We start from the raw sequence: 23,825 nt of genomic DNA on the forward strand, positions 1-23,825 counted from the left end.
GGAGCTGGTGTCACAGTCAGAGAGGCCCCCAAGGACAGACTGCCGTCTCTGTGGGAGGAGCAGCTGAGGACATCAGTGCCCTAGAGGCACACAAGGCAAATACTAGTCACTAAAAGCAGACTCGTCCCTCTTTTCTACTGGGATAAAGGCCACAAACAGGATACAGGTATGGAACTGCCAGGTGGCCTCCTGCACTGAGGACCAGGGAGGAAGCTGCCTGCATTGTGGGAGCCCCAGATGGCCTTGACATACTCATTTTCTAGCACCTGCATTTGGGACCCTCTCCACTGTGCTAGTCCCTGCCCCAGCCCCCGCCTGTCTCTTTGTGGTCCTGCACAGAGGCTGTTCCCTCCCCAGCTTGGGGCTGGCCTCTCACCTGGAATCCCTTACTAAGGAGCTTAAGGTATGACTCAGACAGCCTGCAACCTTAGGCAAATTATCTGCCTCTGTACCTTGGTTGCCTCTTCTGTAAAAGTGGGGACAGTGGCAGCATTTGCCTTATGATGGTCGTGAAAAGCTACACATTGATTTGCTTGGCCCAGCATGTGGCCCACAATGAGTGCTCAATAAAGATTAGCGTCCTTCCAAGTCTATTCCAAGTCCCCCTTCCTCCAGGAAGCCCTCCCCCCTGTCCAGAGTCCTTCCTGAGTCCATACGTGCAAACTGGCAGGTTCCACAGGTGACAGCTCAACTCAGCCCATTGCCACACCCTCCCCTCTTGCCATCTGCAGGCTGCTCCCAGCTCCCCCATCCTGCCTTGGAGGGCAGCATCACGGCTCAGCCTGCCACTGTCCTCCCCACAGCAATGCCATAGGACACAAAGCCCCCAAATGCTTGCTGACTGAATGACGGATGAGACTTAAGCTTCTCAAAGACATTTCGCCAAGCATTCAGGAGATAACTGTTCACTGAATAGGCTCCGGAAGACATCAAAATACTCGTCGTCGGCAGCCGTCCGTCTCGAGAGACGATGGTGTAGCTTCTTAAGAGTCTATCTGCACTGCCAAGAATGGCTGTGCAGTCCGACTCGGGAGTGACATGGTATCTGTCTCCTCCCGTGTTGAATCGACATCTTGCGATGATGCTGAAGCTACAGAGCCTGGGCAGGGTAATATGGAGGGTCTGCTGTTGCCCATGCAGCAGACCCCCCCTCTCTTCGCAGCTGAAGGGTCCAAGGGAAAGACGGAGTCGATACAGCTTGGCTTCAGGTGCGCCGCAGGAGTTGCCGGTGTTGACTACAACGTCAAACCGCCTTAGGGACTCCAGCTCCGGATTTTCTGTCGGGGTTTACTCCCTTAGCCCTTCCCCTGAAGAGGTATGCCGCAAGGCAGCGGAGGTTTTTTGGAGTCAGAGTTTTCCTTCTCTGATGTACCCTGACTGGAAGATCGAACCAGCGACACTTAGCTCGCAGGCCGACGCTCAATCCACTGAGCTAAACCAGCCAGGGCAAATCATCAAAATACTGGGAACTCAGCATTAAATATGGCTTCTCTCTCTGATATTTAAATCCAGAAGTGCTCTCCATTGTAAAACCTAGCCCCTCTCTGGATGCCTCCTTGGAAAGAAAAAACAGGACACATGACACCAGAAAGGGCCCAGTTTTATTATCCAGAAAGAGTAAACCAGACAAGCCACCATATTTATAATATGCATGCTCAGACTGCAGAAGACTCGCACATCCTATAAATGCTCCCAGTGTGCCTGGTCCTGGGAGCTGGGGAGGCCAGGCTGAGTGAGTGCAGGCCCCTGGCTCATGGTGTGTGCGGTGTGAGATGGAACAGACAGACAGAGGGCTACAGCACACAGGGCTAAGTTATGTGGGAGCAGAAGAGGAGTGAGGAGCCTCTCACCCAGCCTGGAGGCATTGCAGAAGGCTTCCTGGTAGAGACAATGCCAAAATGGCATCTTGGAGGCCACACAGGTATTAGCTCATGTGAACAATAGAGAGGCGGTATGCTAGGTGAGGACCAGAAGCTGCTAAGATATAAAGCACGGACGTGTGAAAAACCCAGGGGCACCAGGTATAGCACGCTGGCGGTGGTAAGGGGAGTGGGAAGGAGGCTCCTCTCAGCTCCTAGACAACTAGGGATCTTTGTGGTTGCCTCCCTCGCAACCAAGTACAGTGCCTGGCACACCATGGCTGCTTCGTAGCACCAAATAATGCAGGAACCAGTGCCGGGCTGCAGGGCGAGGCAGGGGGAGCACAGGAGCCTCCGACCCTGCCCTCCACACAGGCCCAGAGGAGCACAACATCAGCCTGCTGGGCAGCTGCCTGATCCAAGAGCTCCGCAACCTTTCTGCTGACTATAGTGAGGTTACCCAGCGAGAAATGACCAGCAGAGACTGGGTAACTTGCACAGGACAAACTCTAAGTGTTCCAGAAGCTCGGAGGTGAGGGGAAGCAGATGGGAAAGGGCTACAGGGTCAGGCAGGAGCAGGAAGGTGACACAGATGGGGTGTGGCACAGCCACAAAGGCCTAAAGCCAGGAACACGTGTGGTGGCATTTAATGTCCCCATTTTGCCAACAGGGAGAGGGAGAGAAAGTCAGGCATTTGCCCAAGGGCACAGTTGGTAAAGGGCAAGCGAAGTTGAGATTTGGCACATAGACCTGGCAACTAAAACCTAAAACTCTGCCCCACTCACTACCCAGCTAGTTTGGGGCGCTGGTGGGTCTGAGAGGTTCTCAGAACCAAGGGTCCCACGAGGGCCCCAGTGTCTCAGGGTCCACAGAACCCTTCAGAACAACATGTCCCACTGGCAACGCTGAGTCACGTGGATGCTGCCACCTGGCCACTTGGCTCGTGGTCTCAGAGGTTCTGCCCCAGGCCCCTGAGATGTTCCCACACCCAACCACTGACAAGGAGTGTGGGAGTGGGCTCAGTCCAGGGGTGAGAGGCACGGCTCACCTCCTCCCCTCTGTTACAGCCTGGCTCACAGCTGCCTTGAGTGGCAGCTAGCGGCACAAAGGAGGAAGTAACTTTATGTTTAAATTCTAATTCTCAGTCCTGGGGGCCTATTAATATTTCCCTAGGGCTGGGCAGTCTCACCTGTAGTTAAGGAGAGCTTCTCAGTCTGAGACAGGAATCTGCATGCCCACCGGAAGGTCACGCTGGTGGTCACCCCACCAGCTTCAGGACGCTCTGGGATTCCCCAAAATGAGGGCACTCCCACTCCCTAAAGCCTGGCAGGCTGCTGTCCCACCCCCTCCAATTCGGATTCAGCTGCCCCCTTAGCCCCAACCCGGGGGGCTGGGGAGCTCCTTTGAGCCCCTGTGTCTTCACTGTACCTCTTTGGGCTGCTCAGGCCCAACCCGTCATACACTGGACTCAGTCAGCAGCGCCCACCGCCCCCTGGCCTCCAGGTCCCCTTTCCCGCCTTTTTGCCTGGCATTCTCTTCCTCTTTCTCCCTCAGCAGCTCGAGCATCCCTTTACGCAAATACATCTGAGGCCAAGACCTAGCAACTCCGTGGCACGTCCAGCTCAGAGGCAAGGCTCTGATCCCTGCCTGGGCCCCTCCCCCATCACTGCCCTCCCACCACACACTGCTCCTCCTGGAAAAGCCACCCACAGGGGCCTGGAGCTCTCCCCGCTGACAAGGCATGTGGGCACCCCTGCCCACCCGTGCAGCCTCTGTCCCTGCTTATTCCTCGGGCAGCATCCTTGAGGACCAGGGTGGCAGCTGGGTCGGGGCTCCAGCGCCTGCCAGGGCACCGTGAAGTCTGCCAGCAAATGTTCTCTGCCCGCACTGCATCTCCCCTGCCTGTGAAAACACTCCCTCTGTAAGGAGCAGCCTCCATGTTTTCCCCAGGAAGCTTCCCAAAGTGACCCCCCCTTCCTCCTGGGCCCTCTCCCACCTCTCCAGGCCTCTGCCCACAGAGCCACTTGTGTCTGCGGAGCACCACCGGGGAGCAGGTGGCAGCCAGAGTGCTCTGCAGCCATCATTCCATTTGACTCCTCACAGCCACCTCACCAGGAAGGCTTTGTTTAGCCCCTGTCAGTGGTGAGGGCCCCCGAGGTCACAGAGGTTCTGTGGCTTGTGCAAGGCCACACATCTCCATCTGCAAGTGACCACAAAGTTTCTGCCTCTTCTGGGAGCGTGCCCCTCTTCTTTCCCCTCAACTCTAGGAGCGGGAGTTGTTTTACTGTCATAGTTCCCCTGCTGGGCAGGGGAGAGAGGGACAGGGGGCTGGACCTCATCTTCTTTACCACAGGGTCCCCCTAGGGCCCTGGCACAGATTTCTGCACAGGGAGGGTCCATGTGGCTGCTGTCTGCATTTCCAAAACAAAGGGTTGACACTGGGAGCCGGGGAGAGTCTGGCTTGGGTGCAGGGTAGGGTGGAGGTGGTGTGGGTGCCATGCCCGTGGGCCACACAGAGGGCAGAGGAGTGAGGTGGTGGCCCTCCTAAGGGTCATGCCATGCGAGAAGTCCCACTAGACATACGTGGGCACCAACTCAGCAGGGGGAGTAGGTGACAATGACGGGCTCCCTTCCTGCTACCTGCGCTCCCAAACACTGAGCCCCGGGCAGCTCCTGGGGCCCAGCTTCCTGATCATCACTGCCTTCTGGGCTAGGGAACTCCCACCCCACCCCCAGAGTCTCCTGATGGCAGTAAGGCAAATCCTCTCACGCCACCTTTCTGCTGAGTGGGACTGTGTGGAGCTAACTGGAACACAACTCCATGGCTTATCCCTCAAGGCTGTCCAGCCCAGAGCTTCCTGTCTCATGGTTTCTACGGCCTCACACCAGCCACCTCTGGTAAACGGCCTGGGAGAAGGGCAGATGTAGCAACAGAGAACAGGGGGAAGGCCTGAATGCCAGAGGCAGGCATCCTTCAGCATCAGCAGCCCCTGCCTGCTGGGTGGATGCCTCTTGTCAGGAATGACTATGGCTAAACTCCAGCCCCCCAAGTCCTGGCTGACCACTTTCTCAACTGCTTTACCCCGCAGCAGCAGAAAGGGGGACTCAAATGAACATCCTGAACTCAAGTGTTGGCAGAGGCCAGGTCCATCAGTGAGAGGAGGGCAGGTATAGGCAATAGGGAAAGGTGGGGCCTGTGGCTAACAGGAGACCACTGCTACCCCTCCCCACCCCCAATCAGTTAACCACTGCAGCATGAGCACACCTGCAACAAGGTTGTCAGATAGTCTACATTTTGAAAGAGAAGCTAGAAATATGAATTTTTATGTGAGACTGATTTTTTAATGTTGGCTACCAATTAAAAAGTTTTACACACATTATATAAGCTAAACAAATCACTGCCCTGGGTGCCCCAGCCCACAAGAGCACCTGCCTCTCCCCTGGCTGCCTGGAGCATGCCTCAAGCATGCACACATTGAGTGGTGTGGCCATTCCAAGGCAGACCGCTCTCTGCACTGCCTTGGCCTGGCCTGGACTGGCTTTGGCCAAAAAGTGGTGTGAGATTAGAGGAAGTGGAAATGACACTGGGGACAAGCGGCAGGGTTACTCAGCACAAGGGAGACTTTCTGGTCCAGCAGTTGGCAGGGAACAGGCCCAGCCCTCCCCAGAGTGCCTCAAAACACGGAGAGGTAGGTGGAGGGCAGAAAGGCACATTCTGAAATGATTGTTTCTTTGATTTGTTTCCATCATTTACATTCAAATTGTTAAACACCATTAATGAAAAATGTGACAATTTTTATGTTTGACCCCAAAACGGGAGAAACAGGGTCTAGGCTCCTTCCTTAGGTTGGGACAGCTGATCTACTTTCCATTTTAAAAGAGTAATCAGACTTAGAGAATGAACAGGAGCAAAATAAGAGGGAAACTTCCTGAAAACGAGGTAGGCATGGCAATTAGCAGCCTGGGGCAGTGTGAAATTTTCCTCTGGGAAGACTGTGAAGCTGGCCTGGGAGGGAGGTGGGTCTGGCTGGCTGGCTTGGGAGGGTTGAACAGGGCTGAAGGTGGGAATGGGATGACTTCTCTGGGACCCTGCCAAACTCCAGATTTTAAGCCCATTCAGCTGGAAGGGCAGGAGGCCATTTTTCACATCTCTCTACCCAAGCTTTAAACAGCTGCTGCACTTCTCCTGCCCTCATAAGCGGCATGGCCAGGCTGGATGGCAAGCCCTGGATGGCAGAGAGGAGACAAACAGCAGAGCGGACAGGCCTGCTCCCTTCCCATGGGGTAGGACCCCTCCAAAAGTCACTACTGGTCGTGGGGCCAGCCTCCCATCCCTCTTTTTCCTACATACAGCACTTTAATAAAAGGTCATGAATCAAAGCAGTTGCCCCTCTGCTAGGTGTGAGACCTCAGGCACATTGCCCAACCAGTTTGTGCCTCAGTTTCCTCACCTGTTAGTGACAGCATCCACCTCATAGCATTGTTTTAAGGACAGAATGAGCTAATACATGCAAGTATTTAAAACAGTACCTGGCACATGAAGTGTTTGCTATTATTATCATCGGTATGTTGTAGGAACTCTTGCCAAAGACCCCATTTCACCAAACAGAAGGGTGCCTGGGGCTGCATGGAGTTCTCTTCTGGATCATCCCAAAATGCTCAGGAGAAGGGGAAGGGGGAAGGCAGGTGCTCCCTTTGAATCACCTCATACACAGCCTGCTCTGCAGAGAGATCCCCGCCGCTCAGCTGGACTGAAGTATTACTGCCGGGCCGCTCCAGGGTTCAACCAGGAAGCACATTGTATTTCTGATGACTGGAGGAATAATCACAACCCACAATCTGTGCTGGTTTGTTTCAGGGGTGCAGGTAAAGGGCAAAGCTGTGGAGCTACATCCCACCCTACAGCCCAACTGGTGGGGTCGGTCCACAGTGGGCAAAGCAGGGGGCAGAGCAAATGTTAGGAGCACGGAAATAGGTCCAAAAGGCCCAGTTTTGAATTCTGGTTATGTCATGTATTAGCTGTGTGACCTTGGAAAATTATAAACCTCTCTGTGTGTAACAGGGCGGGGTCATCCCCAGATTCCACACAGCCCATGGTTTGGGGGATGGGGAAGGAGATAATACAGCTTTTAAGGTAGTTTGCATATCTATGACAGGCTGGCAGCTAGGGTAGATGGTACTGTTTAAGATACTTCACATATCAATGACAAAGAGACAGCCAAGCCTTTCCTAAAGGGGAGAACCAGAGGAAAGGAGGCAGCCATAAGGAAGGAGGGCCATGCTGTTTGAAAGGATGTAGAAAGGCCCCGTCTGCCATGAGAAGAAGCACAGCGGAAAGAGCATGTTAGAGGAGTGTGATGGAGCAGCAGGCTGTAGCAGCCGTGTAAGGAGCAGCAAGCAGCTATGCAGTCCGTTGTCAGGACCCGGCCATGCGGCCTGGGCTCATAAGATAGCAGGCACGCTGCTGCTTTGATTGTGCCCGCTCCAGCTGACTCCGAAGCCACCAAGGACTCTGCCTTGCAGACCCGGACTCTTGGAACTCAGAACATATGGAGAGGACACTCTTAGGACTTGGGCCTTTCCTGGACTTCACCATGATCCAGGGGAACACAGCACATGCTTTCCTGAACTAATATATGGAGGCTGATGAAAATGTACCCCAGATCCTGAGGGAGAGAGCTGACAGATAAGGGATGGGGAACTTCTGGGCTTGGCTTTGGTTTACAGCCTTTTGGGGAGCAAGAGAAGTGCTGGGTCTCATGGGAGAAGTGCTCTCAGTCCCACCCCTCCACAGGTTGGAATATTGTAAATTAAGACCTGTTTATCTCAACACTAATTGTTGGGTCTTACACCAAGGTGCCAGGTGAACGAGCCCCCCCTTCCCTTGGGAACAAATGCAAAACTATTGTTGGTGAATGGTAACAGCAACTATCTGAAGGTAGAATCAAACTGAGCCCTGTGGCCAGGGTTGACAATTACAATGCCTGTTTATTAATTCCTGACCATGTGCTAAACACTTTACATGTATTTCCCTGACCATACTCACCAACCCCCACACCAGACTAGGTGAGATGACTGTTACACTCTTACAAAGCACCCAGCTGTCTTAACAGCACTTGTATGCTGGTACTCAATTGCTTAATTGTTTATGATGTAATGCGCCATTCCCACTAGACTGTCAGCTGCAGGAGGGCAGGGTTTGTCCCCTGTTTTATTCTCCACTGTATCTCTAATCTCCAGCACATGCCTGGAACAAAGAAGGTGCTCAATAAATAAATATTTGTTGACCTACATTAGCTCTAATAACCACAGCTACTCTGCAAAATGTCCTAACAGGAGAGGAAAAATGAACACTTGGGTTTGCTCTGGCCATTGGGAAAGAAGGCCCGACCTAAGAATTTGATCTGACCAGGATTGATGACAGTACTAATACCAGAGCTCCTGTTGGTCCTTCTGCAGGTAAATTAAAGGTGCAGGGCTGGGGTGTGTAACTCTTAGACAAGATCTTTAATCACTCTTTTCAGATGTGAAAGGGCAGGCCCACAGTCTAGTCTAGAATAGCTGTCATTGTTGTTCTGCAATCAAAAGTAATGGAAATTTGGAGTTTTCAGAAGTTCTGGGGAAAGTGTCCAGGAAAATTGGCCCCTGGAAAATGGCAGTAAATGAGGCCTGAGGAGACAGACGGCCAGGGAGAAATTCTCCAAGGGTGTGAGCAGACACGGAGAAGATGTCTGAAGAATTTTCACTTCTGCCCTGTTCTGAGAAACGGGTAACTCCTTTCTTATAAGCCTTTGGTGAAAGCCTGTTACACAGAACAGCCAATTGGCTTAGTGGGGCTGAGGAAATGAGGAAGCCAAGGACTATTGTACATGTGCGAAGTGTGGCAGCTGACCCTGCCAGAGGCCACACGGCCAGCGGGCACAGTCTCCACCCCGAAATCCCTAGAAATACTACAGATTTTGTCAATGTATTGCCCTGGCTGGTTTAGCTCAGTGGATTGAGCGTCGGCCTGCGAGCTAAGTGTCGCTGGTTCAATCTTCCAGTCAGGGTACATCAGAGAAGGAAAACTCTGACTCCAAAAAACCTCCGCTGCCTTGCGGCATACCTCTTCAGGGGAAAGGCTAAGGGAGTAAACCCCGACAGAAAATCCGGAGCCGGAGTCCCTAAGGCGGTTTGACGTTGTAGTCAACACCGGCAACTCCTGCGGCGCACCTGAACCCAAGCTGTATTGACTCCGTCTTTCCCTTGGATCCTTCAGCTGCGAAGAGAGGGGGGGTCTGCTGCATGGGCAACAGCAGACCCTCCATATTACCCTGCCCAGGCTCTGTAGCTTCAGCGTCATCGCAAGATGTCGATTCAACACGGGAGGAGACAGATACTACCATGTCACTCCCGAGTCGGACTGCACAGCCATTCTCGGCGGTGCAGATAGACTCTTAAGAAGCTACACCATCGTCTCTCGAGACGGACAGCTGCCGACGACGACGACGACTACAGATTTTGTCAATGTATAGGAAACAAGGACATAGTGACTCCCAAACCAGGAGAAAGTCATTAGTAACAAAGGGCAAATGTAATTAAAGGATCTCTGAGAAGTGAGCTGACAGCACTGGCATATTCACAAATCACAATAGGGGCATTTAGATGAACGCCTTAGATTGTAACTCTGGAGTATCCAGTCAGGGAGAAACAGGGAAGATGGAGAGGGGAGGGGAGAAGGGAGGGGAAGCTAATTGCGTTAGGGCGGGGAAGCTAATTGCTCTCACTTTAGGGTGGCAATTTTAGGGTGGAGAAGATAATCACTTTAGGGCGGTAATTTTAGGGTGGAGAAGATAATCACTTTAGGGTGGCAATTTTAGGGTGGAGAAGATAATCACTTTAGGGTGGCAATTTTAGGGTGGAGAAGATAATCACTTTAGGGTGGCAATTTTAGGATGGAGAAGATAATCACTTTAGGGTGGCAATTTCAGGGTGGGGAAGCCAAGACTATAAAACCAGTTTCCTTTGTCTACTTGGCGCGCACATTCTCCTGGCTGTGAGGGTGCACCCGGCTCTGCAGACCCGTGAGTAAAGGCCTTGCTTTACTGCACAAGTCCTGTGTCCCAGTTTTTATTGTGAGCGCTTATCACAAATGCATGGGTAATTTTTTAAAAAATGATATATTCAGAGAACCTCTACAGGGAGAAATCCTTTGGGAAGAATGAAGAAATATTGAGGGGAGCACCTCTCCAGTTCCACACACATGAGGTGAGGGCCTGACGTCATATAACCAAACTAGAGCAAAAAGAGGGACGGTGTGGCTGGGGCTCCAGCATTACTGCAGCATCATCCCCTATTATAAACATGACAAAGGAGGCTCACAAAAGTGGTGGACTCACCCAAGGTCACACTGACAACAGGGAGGGGGCAGAGGCTGCAGCCCATGCCTATGTCCCTGCCCACTCCCCCAAGGGTCTTCTGAGAAAGGGAGGGAGGGCTGAGAGTTCTCTGAGGCCCCTCTGGCTGCCAATGCTGCAGCCCTACCGGTGGATCCAGGCCCCTGCCAGAGACCCTCCCTGGGGCCCTCTCCTTCCACACACAGGCCCTCCCAACCTTCCACCCAGCTTTCCTACTCACTTGTACCAGCCCTAAATAGAAAAGTGTCCCTGTCAAATGCTTTATTAGAATGGTTATTTTGTTGAAACGCCAAATGACATGCTCCCCCTTTCCACCCCTCCAGCCGGACCCAGTTTCAGTCCAGAAGTAACACAAAGCCTTTGTTTCTTTATTTTGATTTCCTCAGTAAAATCTCAAACATGCAGGAAACACCCACCCAGTCCCAGAGAAGTGGACTCAGGCCACTGTCCACTTCAGGAGGGTGGGGCTTGGGGTCAGGGAGTCGGGGTAGGCAGGAAGGTTCTAATGCCAGCTGACCTTCACTCCAGGAGTGCCACCAGGGCACCTGGGGTCTGGCTTCCTTAGCAGAAAAAAAAGGACTTCGCTGTGAGAGGCACGAGGTCCTCCCAGCTCTGCTGCCCGAGGAGCTCAACCTGAGGAATGTGGGTGTGGAGGGATGGCCAAGAAGACAGATCTCATACAAGTTTTTTTTTTTTTTTCCATAGATGCCCCAAGGCTCTGGGACAGTGGCTCCACCCTTTTCCACCATCTCCAGTTCCAATAAAGCAGGCATTGAAAAAAGAACATGGCAGAGGCTATTTTGGGCTGCTGAATCTCCTTGTGAGAGAATGGTACTCGCCAGAAAGCTGGGTTTGCCTCTATCTCTTCCTTGGGACCTCATTTCCAGTGGAATGAAAATACAAAGGGGGAATTGGTGGGTTATCTAAAAGGAGGCATTTTCAAGAAGATATATTGAAAATCTAAAGGATAAAAAGAACAAGAAACCCTAAACTGAGTTAAAATTAATTTTGCTTTTGAAATGATTATGTAATGCTTTGGGGAGGCAAGAACCTGCGCCCAGAATCCCTCAAAAGGGTCAACTCCTACGGGGTCAGTGGGCCTCTCCAACCCGCCACACCTTCAGCAACCCCCACACAGCTTCCCTTTTCCTCTGGGTACTTGGTATATGAGGGGCAACCTAATACATAGTACGTCTAGTAGATTCTTTGAAAACCAGAGCTTTTCTTTAACAAATAAGCCTGTAGCCTCATTTTAAATAAAAAGATTTGGGAGGGGGTAGACTTTGGGGGAAGCACTCTTCTGTTTTATTGGCCTGTTTACTTCTATGTAAGAGCAACAGAACTTTAATTCCTCTAGTTCTGTAGTGTATTTTAATATCTGGTAGGACTAGTCCCTTCTTCTTACTTATAAAAAGTCTATAACTAAGGGAGTAAAACACTCAAATCTGATTTTGAGGTACTTCATTTTGGTCAACTTTAGGATGGATTTAGAGGGGGTAAAATCAGAAATAGAGAAACAGTTGCAATGTGAGCGCAGTAATCTAAGTGAGAGATGTTAAGGCTGGAGCCAAAGGAGATGGTTAGAAATAAAGGGAGGAATTTAAGAAAGAACCCAAATCATCAGGATTTGAGAAAAAATAAAGGTGGGTCTGTAAACATAACATGTACGTGTGTTTTTATGTAATCAAGTAGGAATTGGTTTTGTAATATGTTTAACTGCCTTCACTGGTACATTCTCTCTCTGCTCCCCTTATGGGAAGACAAACTCTAACAAAGAAGATTCTCCCAAGGTCTTCGGGTGCCCAGACCTCAATGGCTTTGCAGTGTCCCCATCAAAGTGAGGGAGAAGGACACTGGCTCAGGGACAGAAAACCTTTTAACTCATTCTCATCACTTAATAAAGAGAATTTCAGGGACACCTCAGGTCCCCAGTGTTCTTTACGAAACTAGTTCAAATCTTTGCCCCCAATGGTGTGTGACTCCCTGAAAATGGGATCTGCCTGAGTGTGGAAGGCTTTTCCAGACATGTCTGAATAATTTCTGCCCAGCTTTAAAAAGTGCTACTCTGCTAAGTGTTCCAACTCAAACCCAAGCTCCACACAAGCGGGATGGCATGGGGCTCCAGCTCATAGGCAGCCAGGGGGTGGAGAGGAGAAGGCTGTGAACAGCTGGGTGAGAAATGTCTCCTATTGTCGTGGGGAGCTTCCACCCTCCGCAGCTGCAGGGCTGCCTCTCCCTCCCGCCCCCTCCCAGGACCAGGAGCTAGGCATCTGGGCACCTTCCTTCTGGGCAAGCTGAGGAAAGAGAAAAATGGAAAGGTGACCTTAGGGGTTAGAAAGGTTCTATGTTGTACTGTAGTCTTCCTTCTTTAAAATAGTTCTATACTTTAGAACAGAAAGTGTATTTTGTTAAAGATCATTTAAGAAGAGCTACTCAACAAGGCATTGTCATCTAATTATAAAAAGGAAATCATGTTTATTCTTTCTCTTCTCCAAATATATACACCCATCCTTCAAACGACAGTTCAGTCTGGGCAGCTGTGACTTAATTACGCTCTGCAGCCTGGCCTGAGCCCACAAGGGTCAAGGCAGGTGTTTTCTGGGGGTGAATAAATTTTTTTGAGAAAGGCTAAGTCCAAAAATGCACATTCGTCCTGCTGCCTTGCGGTTTCTACCCAGTGTGGTCAGAGGCAACAAAAGGCTCGATCAACAACCTCGATGGACAGCCAGGCAGCATTTCCACAAGGCCACCACGGTTGAGGACAGGCCCACACTGAAGATGAGGGATATGTTTTAAGTCCTGCACTGTCATGAAAAGGATCAAGTGAGTAGTGGCTACATGGTGTTTGTTATATTATCCCTTATATTTTTCCATTCTTTTTTTTTTTTAATTCAAAAATATACCAAGTGCACAAATGACTTAGGGGTTTGTGGCTGACTATCATGCGGTTCTCTCTGCCTCTGCCAACCAGTCGTTTCTGTACCTCCGTGGCTTCTGCTGGCGGCACACGGACTGATCCGCCCCCTTTCCTCGTGAGGCCTGCGATCCCGTGCTGATTATGTAAGGTCAGGCCCCTATCGGACATGTCCCGTGAGCAGCAGGAGTGAAGAAACATGTCATTTTTGGTCTCCCAGGTCCAGGAGCAGTGCAGCGTGACAGAAGGAGCGTGTGCTTTGGAAGGCAGGCCTTGGTCAGACTCCTTCCCGGCTCTGCATCTCTGAATAGGACTGTGGGTGGCCTGCGTAAACTCCCTGAACCTCAGTTCCCTTATCTGTAAAGGGCTAACAGCAGAACTGTGAGGCTTAGAGATGGCAAATACAGTGTCCGGCCCACAATTTTTGGTGAAAGAAAGATGGGAGGGAGGGAGAGGCGAGCGGGCACACACAGAGGCTGTCCTTAAACCACGCCATGTGAGGAGCAAGTTGAAGCAAGCATGATTGTCAAAGGTTCATGTGGAACAGACCCAGTGGGACAGCGGAAGGGGAGAAAGGAAAGAACTCTGCAAGGATGGGAGCATCCCTCAATGGAGTGAACTGACTTGAGGGGCAACAAGCTCCCTGTCTCTAGAAGGATCCAGCTGAGGCCTCACAGGCTGCATGGGAGGGACTCCCCTGTTGAAAGTTTCCCAGCCTTTACTCGAGGGATCACTTAAAAATCTTTCTTTAGCCCTAGTTTGAGCTAAATACTCATTTAAAAAAAAAGATTTGATGTGATGCCTGCATTTTTAATAGTAAGTATAAACAAGTATATAACTAATAAAAGCTGTTTGTGTCCCACCTAAAATCATCACCCTCACCACTATGAGAAATATGCTCTACTGGGTCTACATAGGCTCCAGGGGCCCCCTCTGGGACTATGATTCTGTTATCTGAAGGTTGCTTGCATGCTGATAATGCTCTTCAGTTTTATAACCCTTTCTGCTTTCTCAAGCATGTTCTTATCTGTGTATTTCATATAATCCCCTTGACAACCCTGAGGGCTCAGTAGAGAAGTCACAGGTGGTGCCTGCGCCCCCACAGAATGGGATCCTCTCAAGGCCCTATAGATAGTCACAGAGAACCGGAACCAGAGCTCAGAGCTCCCCACTCTCCACGCCACCCTCCTTCGCTCTACATGCCACACAGCCAAATCCTTTCCTGGTGCTCTTCAAAATCTCATTAGCAATACAACCCAGATGCAAATTTAGATAGACAGATGCCAGGCTCTCTTGATGAGAATATGCCCCTCTGAGACCCAGAATGTCACCTCAGCAACCAGTAATGATCCACATTGTCATTTGGCCATTGGCCATCAACAAGCCCCTAGTGAAGCTACCAAGAATACTAAAGGGCAGTGCTGCTTTATGACCCCTACAAGGGAGGTGGCTGCAGGAAGCTGCCTTGGATCACGCTAACTGGTCAAAGTGCCAAGGGGCTCAGTGGTGGGGCTAGGCCAAGGAGGGCCATAGGGTGGAGTTTCTGAGAATAGGCAGGAAAATCTCATCCTAGGCAGCAGGAATGCTACCCAGAAGGCTGGAGATGGGCACCAAGAATACATGGCAGGCACCAAGGAGCACAACCTTGGTTTGAAGAACGAGGCGGCGGCAGCATTGCCTTCTTGGTCAGAGTTCCACAAGACAGACTTGCTGGCTGACTGCACAGACTTCAGCTCAGGCTGAGAACTGACAACCATCCCACTCTATTTGCACTCTTGACACTGTCTCTACCATGAAGGCCTGCTGGCCTGGTGGGAAGGCAGAGTAACACAGTAAGTCCTAGGTCAACAGTAGTGAAGCAACTGGGCTTAGACCAGGGGATCTAACTGGGATCCAGGACTTGTTTTCAGAGATCCCTGAATCCCGTGAATTGTATGTACAATTTTGTACACTCAGGTGATTTTTCTCTGGGCTTTTCACTGGCATATTCAAGAGGCTGCCTGTCTCATGCAAGAACTTGCTGGAAGTGACACTATTATCCCATCACTGTGTACACAGACCTCAAATGAGCTCAGAGCATCTTTGGAAGATCTAAACTCTGCTTAATCCACTATTACCTGGGTTTTGTTATTTGCAGCCAAAAGCATCCCCACTGACCCAATGCCATACATAGGGCCCAGTGGCATCACCAAGACTATGAGGGTTGGCAAGTCCCCCAGAAGCTACAAATAAAATTCCTCTCAAAACTGGAATTCTCTGCTCAGCCTCTAGAGAATGTGTACCTGCCAGATGCCCCAAGCCACAGGGAGCTCCCCCATCTCCCTCCTCTTTCTCATCACCAGACAAAGGTAACTGTACCTTATGGCCAGCCAGATGCCTGCCCTGGGTCTGGCAGGTACAGAGCTTTGGAACTCAATGTACACCCTCTGGACGCTTGAGAACATTCCAGCTTCGCCCAAGAACGTGTTCCCACTTAGTTCACATGAGTATGGTTTGTATAAATGACACAATGCTCATGAGCAGGTATGCTTTCAATCACTTGCAGGGAGGCAAACTCCATTTGGGGGCATTTCATGGGTAGAACAAGGATCACACCAGATGTGAAACATAAAATAGAGGTCATATTTCCCTGAGAACGCACTCAATCTCACAGGCTCGTCAACATGCGATTCTGACGGACTGATATTAGGGCCAGTCACTCTGGAAGCTAGTTCAAGTCATCAGAGCCCAGTGGTCTTCCCTGGTTCAAAGATCACTCAAGCTTAGGAACCAACCCCAGCGATAACTAACTTGTCACTTTATAAGCAGCTCAGATAACTAAAGGTGTGAAATACTTGTGGTTAGCGCTAACAATAAAAGTTATACCTGCCACAAAATGTCTTATGTAGATGAAAACATGAGTAGTGGAAAAATACAAACTGCTTTATGCAGAGACAAAGCTTGCAACTCTGGAAGACTGTCGCTTGTCTCACCAGGGCTCAGCAGAGGGCCTTGACGCCCCCTTCTCCATAAGGAAATGTTGAGGCCACAGTGGGGGGGGGGGGCAGTTTCCATCAGAGCACCAGGTTTACTCAACACCCACTTCTCCCCAGAAAGAGGCTGGCAGACCTTGCAGCCTTGAAAACCCCAGAGCATCAAAAGCCCCGAGCCGCCTGCCCTGGCAGAAGAAGGACAAAGGACACCATAAACCACAGACAGAGAAGCTAAGTGGCCGCTGGGCAATGAGAACAGACCCAAGGATGAAAACCACGACCTGAAACATTTTCAACCCCAGTCAGCAGGGACACGCGATTTACAGGAAATTAGGAGATTTACAAAACGTTAGCCAGCTCAAGTTTCTTCTCTCAGAAGAGGAACAGGAGAAACCCTAAGAACTGTCTCAGTGAAAGTGCTTTGTTCAGAGCAAAGCCCCTGGCACGTGTCAGTTATTAATACTTACTAACAGCTCACCACCCTACACTTAAACCCACCAGAGAATATGAACAGAGCAAAAGTACAACACAGGCTACACCTTGAGCCTTCAAGCCCAGAAGAGCCCAACCCTCTCAGGAGTGTCCTGAACAGCTGCATGGTCTAAAGCATGATCTCAAGAGAGGCTCTTGGGCCCGTTATGGATCCTTTTAGCCCCAGTTCACCACCTGCATATGGGGATAATAAAATCTTTCTGAAGGAGTCTTGTCAAATGATGATCAAGCACATCCATGTCTGGTCTGCGTGAGCCTTGTTGGCTGCTGTTATTTCAGTACAGCTGCAGGGTTTTCGAAGTCAGATCTCCTTATTACTCCTGCTGCCAGGGAGGTCACGCTTTTGGGGCCACAACTCTGGGCCTTGTCAGTCCCCTTCTCTGGTCAGGTCTAGGACAGACTTGAGTCCTAGAACCAGAGCTATTCTAGCCCAAGCAGGGGCCCACGACGGGAAGGGGGGCAAGCCCAGAGCTCTGTGATCAGGACCATGATGAAGTGGCCCTTGTCCACCTTTCCAGGATCGGCTTTGTCCCCAGACAGCACAGACCTCGGTCTCAGCCACAGAATCTAAAAGGGTGTTCGATGCTTCTACCAGGTATCACCTCCTCAAGGAGGCCTTCCCTGACCTTCCACATTGTCTGCTCCCAGAACGCCTGAGCTTCCCTGATCCGAGAACCCAGGACCCAGGACTCACGACGCTGGGCTGCAGCTTGGTTTGCACCCCTACCTTCTACAGCTGGCACTGTGCCCCACACACGTTGGGCGCTCCAGCCAGGTCTAGTCAATGAATGAGCTCGGCCCTCGTTGTGACCAGAGCCCCAAGTGCAGTGAAGAGTTGTTTTTGAAGAAGTCTGCTTTTTGTTATTCAGCTGAATTTGACAACTCCACCCGCGGATCCCCGAGCCTGTTAACGCCATTTTAAAAGGGGAGAAAGCGCCCCCGACCCAGCCGCGTTGCGCACTTCCCTGCGGGTTCTCGCCCGGGCAGACAAGGAACCCAAGGGCAGTTATCATAACAGAGGCATTTTGGGAGGTGGGCAGGCCCTCCCCACTGGAGTCTCACTCGTGGCCGATTTCTCAATTCACACCATTATTCGGGAGCCTACCAAGAGGGCCAAAGGCCACTCACCGCCAGTCCCAAAGCGCATTCAGCTAGGAGAGCTCGGCCCGGCCAGGGGCGGCCACACCTCCGCCCCGGAACAAAGCGCCAGCCCGGGCAGGGGGCTGTGCAGCCGGTGGGCGCCCTCCCTTCTTCTTCCCTCCTGTCCCAGGCCGCCCGGACCACTCACCGCACGCTCCAGCCCCAGCTGCGCTCTGGCCCTCAGGTTGCCTCCTCCATGCTCCAGCCGGACTGACCACTGAAGGCTCCAAGCCCGCCAGCCCGCCAGCCTCTCTGGCCCGTCCCCACCCTGGCGCCTCCTTAAAGCGACCGCGCAGCCCGCAGCGCCCGGAGCGCCTGCCGCGCAGCGCATTCCTTATATTGCAACAGCGCCTGCTAAAAATAGAGCTCTGCCGGGACGCCGGGGTAGCCTGGCCCCCGCTATCCTGCCGCCCCCGCCTGCACCCGCTGCCTGCGGAGTGCGCCGCAGAGTCGCCCGACCATGGAACGGGGTTGGCGCCGGTGCCTCCCTCGAGGCCCCGCACACTTACCAGGGTCCCAACCATGGCGCCGCGTGGAGCTGGCTTTAAGGTGGATGCAGAACGGGAATTTGTCCAGGTCCCTTTAAGAGCATCTTGCGCTCCAACCTTTAAATCTCCGCTTGGCTAGGCCAACTTCTGAGCCTCCCCAATCCTAAATGATTCCGGATCACCACCTTAACCCCGTTCCCTTAGAATCTCGGGGAGCGTGTCTTTCTAGATCCTGCCTCCAGGGTCGCTTTTCCAGGTCCTCTTGGTGCACCATTCCTGGGCCCAAAGTTCGTTCAGATGGATGCGACAGGGACAGACGACACTCACGCTCTCTTTCCTGTTTTCAGTTCCGCTAACTCCTCCACTGGTGTCATTTTCCCCTCTTTAAAAAATATACGATTCTCATACTATAAATTCCACCTTTTAAAGTATTCAGTTTAGTGGTTTGTAGTTTATTCGCCAAGTTATGCAACCCTCACCATCACAGTTTCCAGATCATTTTCATAATCCGTCCCCTCCCCCAAAATTGTACCCATTTACAGTCACTCCTCCTTCCCGCCTCCCCCAACCCCTGAAAACCACTAACCTCGTTCTGGATTTCCCTCTTCAGGACATTTCGTATAAATGGAATCATACAACACGTGGTCTTTTGTGACCAGCTTTTTACACTGCACAACGTTTTCAAGGTTTATGCATGTTGCAGCATATAGGAGCACTTCATTCCTTCTCACCACTGAATAATATTGCATTGTTCGGGTACACCACGTTTTGTTTACCCACTCATCAGCTGATGGACAGTCAGGTTACTTGTGCTTTGGGGGTTTTATGAATAAAGCTGCTATAAACAAGTCTTTGTAAGAACACATTTGCATTTCTCTTAGATATATATATAGGAGTAGAATTGTGGGTCATATGCTAACTATGTTTAACATTTTGAGGACTCCTCAAACTGTTTTCCAAGGCAGCTACACTGTTTGATATTCCTGTCAACCATGTATGAGAGTTTCAGCATCTCCATGTCCTCACCAACACTTCTTATTGTTTGTCATTTTTCATTATAGCCGTCCTCATGGGGGAGGGGTGGTGGTGGTGAAGTGATATCTCATTGTAGTTTTGATTACCAGAGTCATTTATGCGGATGTTCTTTTTGTGGGTGGACTTTGATGATGACTTGGAACCAGATTTCCACATGCAGGGAACCCTCACCATTTTGAGAGCTTCACCCTCTACCCTAGGCCTACAGGGACCTTACTTCCCTGAGTCTTCATGCCATGCTGGGGCTCCCAATTGGATGCAGGTTTCGATTGGCATCCAGGTAGCCCTGCAGCAATTTGGTGAGGGCTATGGTGCCCCTGCATCCCCACTTCCACCTGCTGTTCTGAAGGTACCATGGACCCCAAGAGTCCCTATATCAGGGGGGCATGGATTGGGTGCAGTCAAGATTATGTCACCTTGATGACATACTGATGGAGGAGGGGCTTGAGGCACAGATGTTCATCTTGACTGGCTAGGTCTTGCCCTGGAACCTGCCTCTTCCTCCCCCTTCCATTTACCACAGGCCTTGGGGGAGGGGGGCAGGGGTCTGCGTGTTTTGGTTTTCTGTCAGCCCCTCATGGGCTCTTCGGTGAAGAGATCTTCTCTCCTGGGCCTTGACTGGCACAGTGACCAGACTGTTGCCCTCGGCTTGAGCTGAGACATCTGCTCAAGAGTCAAAGATTTGCCTTTACAGCACTTTCATACCCAAATCTCTAATAATTTATCTCTTCAGAAATGGAATTGAAATAGTAATCACACACAGGTACCTGATATTCGTTAATGATGAGATTAAACCCTGCAGGCTGTGGCTGGGGTCTTACAACAGGGTGCCTGTCCCACTTGAGTTGTTTCCTCTGCTCTTCGAACCCTGAAATAAAACATGGCTCAGTTGCTGGCAAATAGGATTTTCAGAGAAGAGGGTCACTGAGCAGAAAAGTGAGACCTAGGTTTGATAGTTCGTTCACTCAGTAAACACTGCCAGAGCACTTACTGTGTACCAGGTGCTGTGGCAGAACCTACCTCTAAGCAAACTCAGAGTGCCATCAAGGCATAAGTGGTATGGAAAAGAAAGGCACTGGGGGTCCTGACCAGTGTGGCTCAGTGGGTTGGGAGTCATCCCACAAACCTAAAGATCGCTAGTTCGATTCCACATCAGAGCACATGTCCGGATTGCAGGTCAGGTCCCAGGATGGGGGCATGTGAGAGGATTGATGTTTCTTTCTCTTCCCCCCCCCCTAAAAATAAACTAATAAAAAAATTAAAAAGGCACAGAGTGGGGATGGCGCAGGAGCCCAGAGAAAGGGTACCTAAACCAATGTAGGAATGCAGGTATAGGAGAGTGAGAAGTGATGACTGAACCAGGGATTGAAAGACAAATAACAATCAGCTAAACCACTAGAGAGACAGAAAACCTTATATGCTGAGGCATGAGTGAGCTGAAGTCTGTCCAAAATCTCCAGCAGATCCGCATGGCTGAGCAGGTGTGTTTGGGGCATGCTAGAAGGCCAGACTCCTGGCCAAAAATCCCAGGCAAGACTCAGACCCAAATTTCAGCGCCTGAGGTCGAAGGCCTGACATAGGATGTTTGCTCCTGGAATGGGGCCAACATCAGAGCCTCTGAGCTGACCCAGAGTAGAACTTTCCTGCTCAACGATATGAGCAAATGTGTCTCATCCACTGTGAGGATCCTGTGCTTGCCTCCCTGTACTGAGTGCCATGCTTAAGAGCAGACCTAAGCTGGTGCCTGGGGGTTCAGTGGGCAAACCTAGAAGGCTGGGGCACTTCAGGGCCATGCTGAATTCCAGAATTCCCTGCCCCACTGTGGTCCTTGGGGGTAAATGCCACTCTGGGCTCCTGACCACTCATGGTGTGCCAGACATGGGCATAGTGATAGGTCTGCATGCCTCCCAATGACCTGTGCAGAAGGTCTTACCCACTCTGTTTCAGATGTAAGGGGACCCCAAGCCCAATCCCACCCAGCCAGTAGACTGAGGTCCAGTCTACTGTGTCTTTGGCCTTGATGGACAGGTCAGTGGCATATGTGTTTGGTGTTGGGAAAGCAGGGAGAAGGTGAAGAGGATACTAGCATTCATTCTGTCACAGTCTTTCCAGGACTGTGGCTGAAATTGGATCCTTTTGCTGACCTCGAAACACCAATTATGGGTTAGCAGAAGAGCCTCACCCTACCCCATGTCTGCTCATCCCCTTAGCTGACCTTTGTTCTGTGCCAAGTACAGGCCTTTCTTCCCTCGGTTTCCCATGATATGGCGCCAAGAACTGCATAGTCTCTTCTCAGGGTTTTCATGGCCTTTACTAATCCATGTTCAGTCAGTTTTCATCTTTAGCTCCCCTTGTGACCCCCTCCGTGCCCCACTCCCGCTCCATTTGGAGTTAGGCCTAGATTTCCTTCTTAGATGCTTATGGTTCCTGATGCTCATGGTTCATCCCTCACATGGGCTTCTCTTTCTCTCTAGAGACTAGAAGAATAGTTTACAATCAGTCTACTTCCCACCCATGGCCAAACTTTTCCAAAAAGTTGTCCATACTCAACTGATATACTTGGTTTTACCCTCATGGTTCTTCCTTTGTTTAAATTAAAGTCCAGTGACTTTTAAACATTTTGGGCTGCAACTCATAGGAAAGAAATAGGCTTACATTACAAACTCCAACATATACAGACACAGAAAAGTTTCATGAAACAATACTTAACTATGTGTGTGCACGCTGATCTATTCTATTCTGTTTCACTAAAAAATTGATTTCATGGGTTATGACCTACAGTCTGAAAAACATTCATTTGTATTTTGACAATCCAGAGTCTCAAGGTAGTGACATTATAGCAGAAATTTATTAAGGAAAAAAAGTCAACTCTAAGATTTTAAAATACATGCTAGGACAATAATTTGAAAAGAGAAAAGGGTTTGGATTTTCAAAAGCCCAGGAAATTTTCTCTTCTAGGCAGGATGTAGTAGGTTGTGGCAGACCAGTGCTTCTACTGCAATGAAATGAAATGAGGCTCTCCAGCTGTTCCCTTTTCCCTCCCCCAGGACATTAGCCAGTTTCAGGCTCTGGCTAATGATCCAACTTTGCCCAGAAGGCAGACCTCTTATGGAGGAAAGAGAAACCAGCAAAGCTTTTAGTGGCCACATGGTACTTGAATGACAAATTAGAACACAGGTGGCCTTAAAAATACAACCAATTTTCTTCACATGGCATCTGCTGAGTTCTGGGCCTGAGAATGCTTCTCATACGCAGAGTGAAAGCTTCTACAGGCCTATCATGCTTAAAAACAAAGGCTCCCCAAGAAGAAAGGGACTGCCTCAAACACAAGGCCAGCTCCTCCCTCATGATATTTGCCAGAGTTTAAATCTCCATGGGGACAGAGCCAGAAAAGCTGGAATGGGAACCTCTGAAGAGCAGAGATGAATCTCCACAGTCTTTCATGGCTGAAGATATGGAGACCTGAAAGTTCTCAGTCAAAATCCACACATAAGGAATAGGTATAAACCAGGGATAGATTGTCTAGCAAAAATTGAAACTCAGCCCCAACCCAGTTCAATTCTTCACTGGATTGAGATAATCATCCCTCACCCACATCTGCTTAATAGAAGAAAGAAGGAACACTTTGTTTGGCAAATTACATCATCTGAAGTTTCTATACCTCCTATATACAATGTCTGCATATTATATAAATTGAATAGGCCAGTGAAGAGGCACAAAAATATAGTTGATAAGCAAAAAAAAAAAAAAAAGGTAGATAGAAGCAGATCCACAAATCATTCAGATGTTTGAGTTAGTAGACAAGACTTTAAAATAACTGATGGTAGAGGAACTGGAACTCTCATACAATTGCTGGAAGAAGCATAAAATGGTACATCCACAGTGATTTGGACAAGAATATTTTAATGTACAGACTTACTGAGTATTAGAGGGGACTACCTACTAAGCAGAAAGATAACTAAAGAATTATAGTTAAAGCAGATAGAGAGGACATTCCCTAGGGCTAAGGCAAAGCACCCAAGGAAGGAACAAACCTGTGAGAGGTCCTGACACTCACCTTCTACCATCAGGCTAAGATCCATACCTTGTTGGAGCCAGTGTAACTGTGCCTCACTGGATGAGGAAGTTCACTGAAGTTCCATGCAGATGGAATTCACTGGAAAGCATTCCTCTTTGGTGCTGAGGGAAGCCTTCCATGGAAAGTCGCCACACTGTAGAAGTTGCTGGAAGACTTCCTGCAGGAGTGATGCATTGGAAAGTCGACTCCTGGGGGATTGGAGGAAGCTGCTCGTCAAGATGAGCTGAGTGTTTCTGTGTAGCCACAAGTGCAGGAACCATGTGCTGCAGGACCCTGCCAAGTGAGCACATCAGAACCAGGAAAAGAAGCTTTTCTCCTGCAGTGGCTGTCAAAGCTTAACATTATGCCAGATGAGAAAGGAGAAATTTTTGCAGGGTTCAGCTCCATTAACACAGGATGGGTAGTTAAGGTTGGGTGTGGAGCTGAGAGGCAATAAACTGGTAACTGGCAC

General features: G+C 50.2%; 1 protein-coding gene across 3 annotated transcripts in view; it reads right to left on the minus strand.

The window, feature by feature from the left end:
• Positions 1-18,597, minus strand: part of MRAS (muscle RAS oncogene homolog) — a 57,085-nt gene extending 38,488 nt beyond the window's left edge. Inside the window, exon 1 of one of the 3 annotated variants that reach the window (XM_090284278.1) lies at positions 18,283-18,597. The gene's annotated coding sequence lies outside the window, so the exon portion shown is untranslated. Of the gene's footprint in view, positions 1-17,921; positions 17,978-18,282 lie in introns of those variants that run through there. The other 2 variants (XM_090284277.1, XM_090284279.1) reach the window with 2 other exon arrangements.
• Positions 18,598-23,825: the final 5,228 nt, after the last annotated feature.

This window comes from Furipterus horrens, unplaced genomic scaffold (genome assembly GCF_987537825.1).
Source record: "Furipterus horrens unplaced genomic scaffold, mFurHor1.1.pri manual_scaffold_7, whole genome shotgun sequence".
In the NCBI taxonomy this organism is placed as follows: Eukaryota; Metazoa; Chordata; class Mammalia; order Chiroptera; family Furipteridae; genus Furipterus; species Furipterus horrens.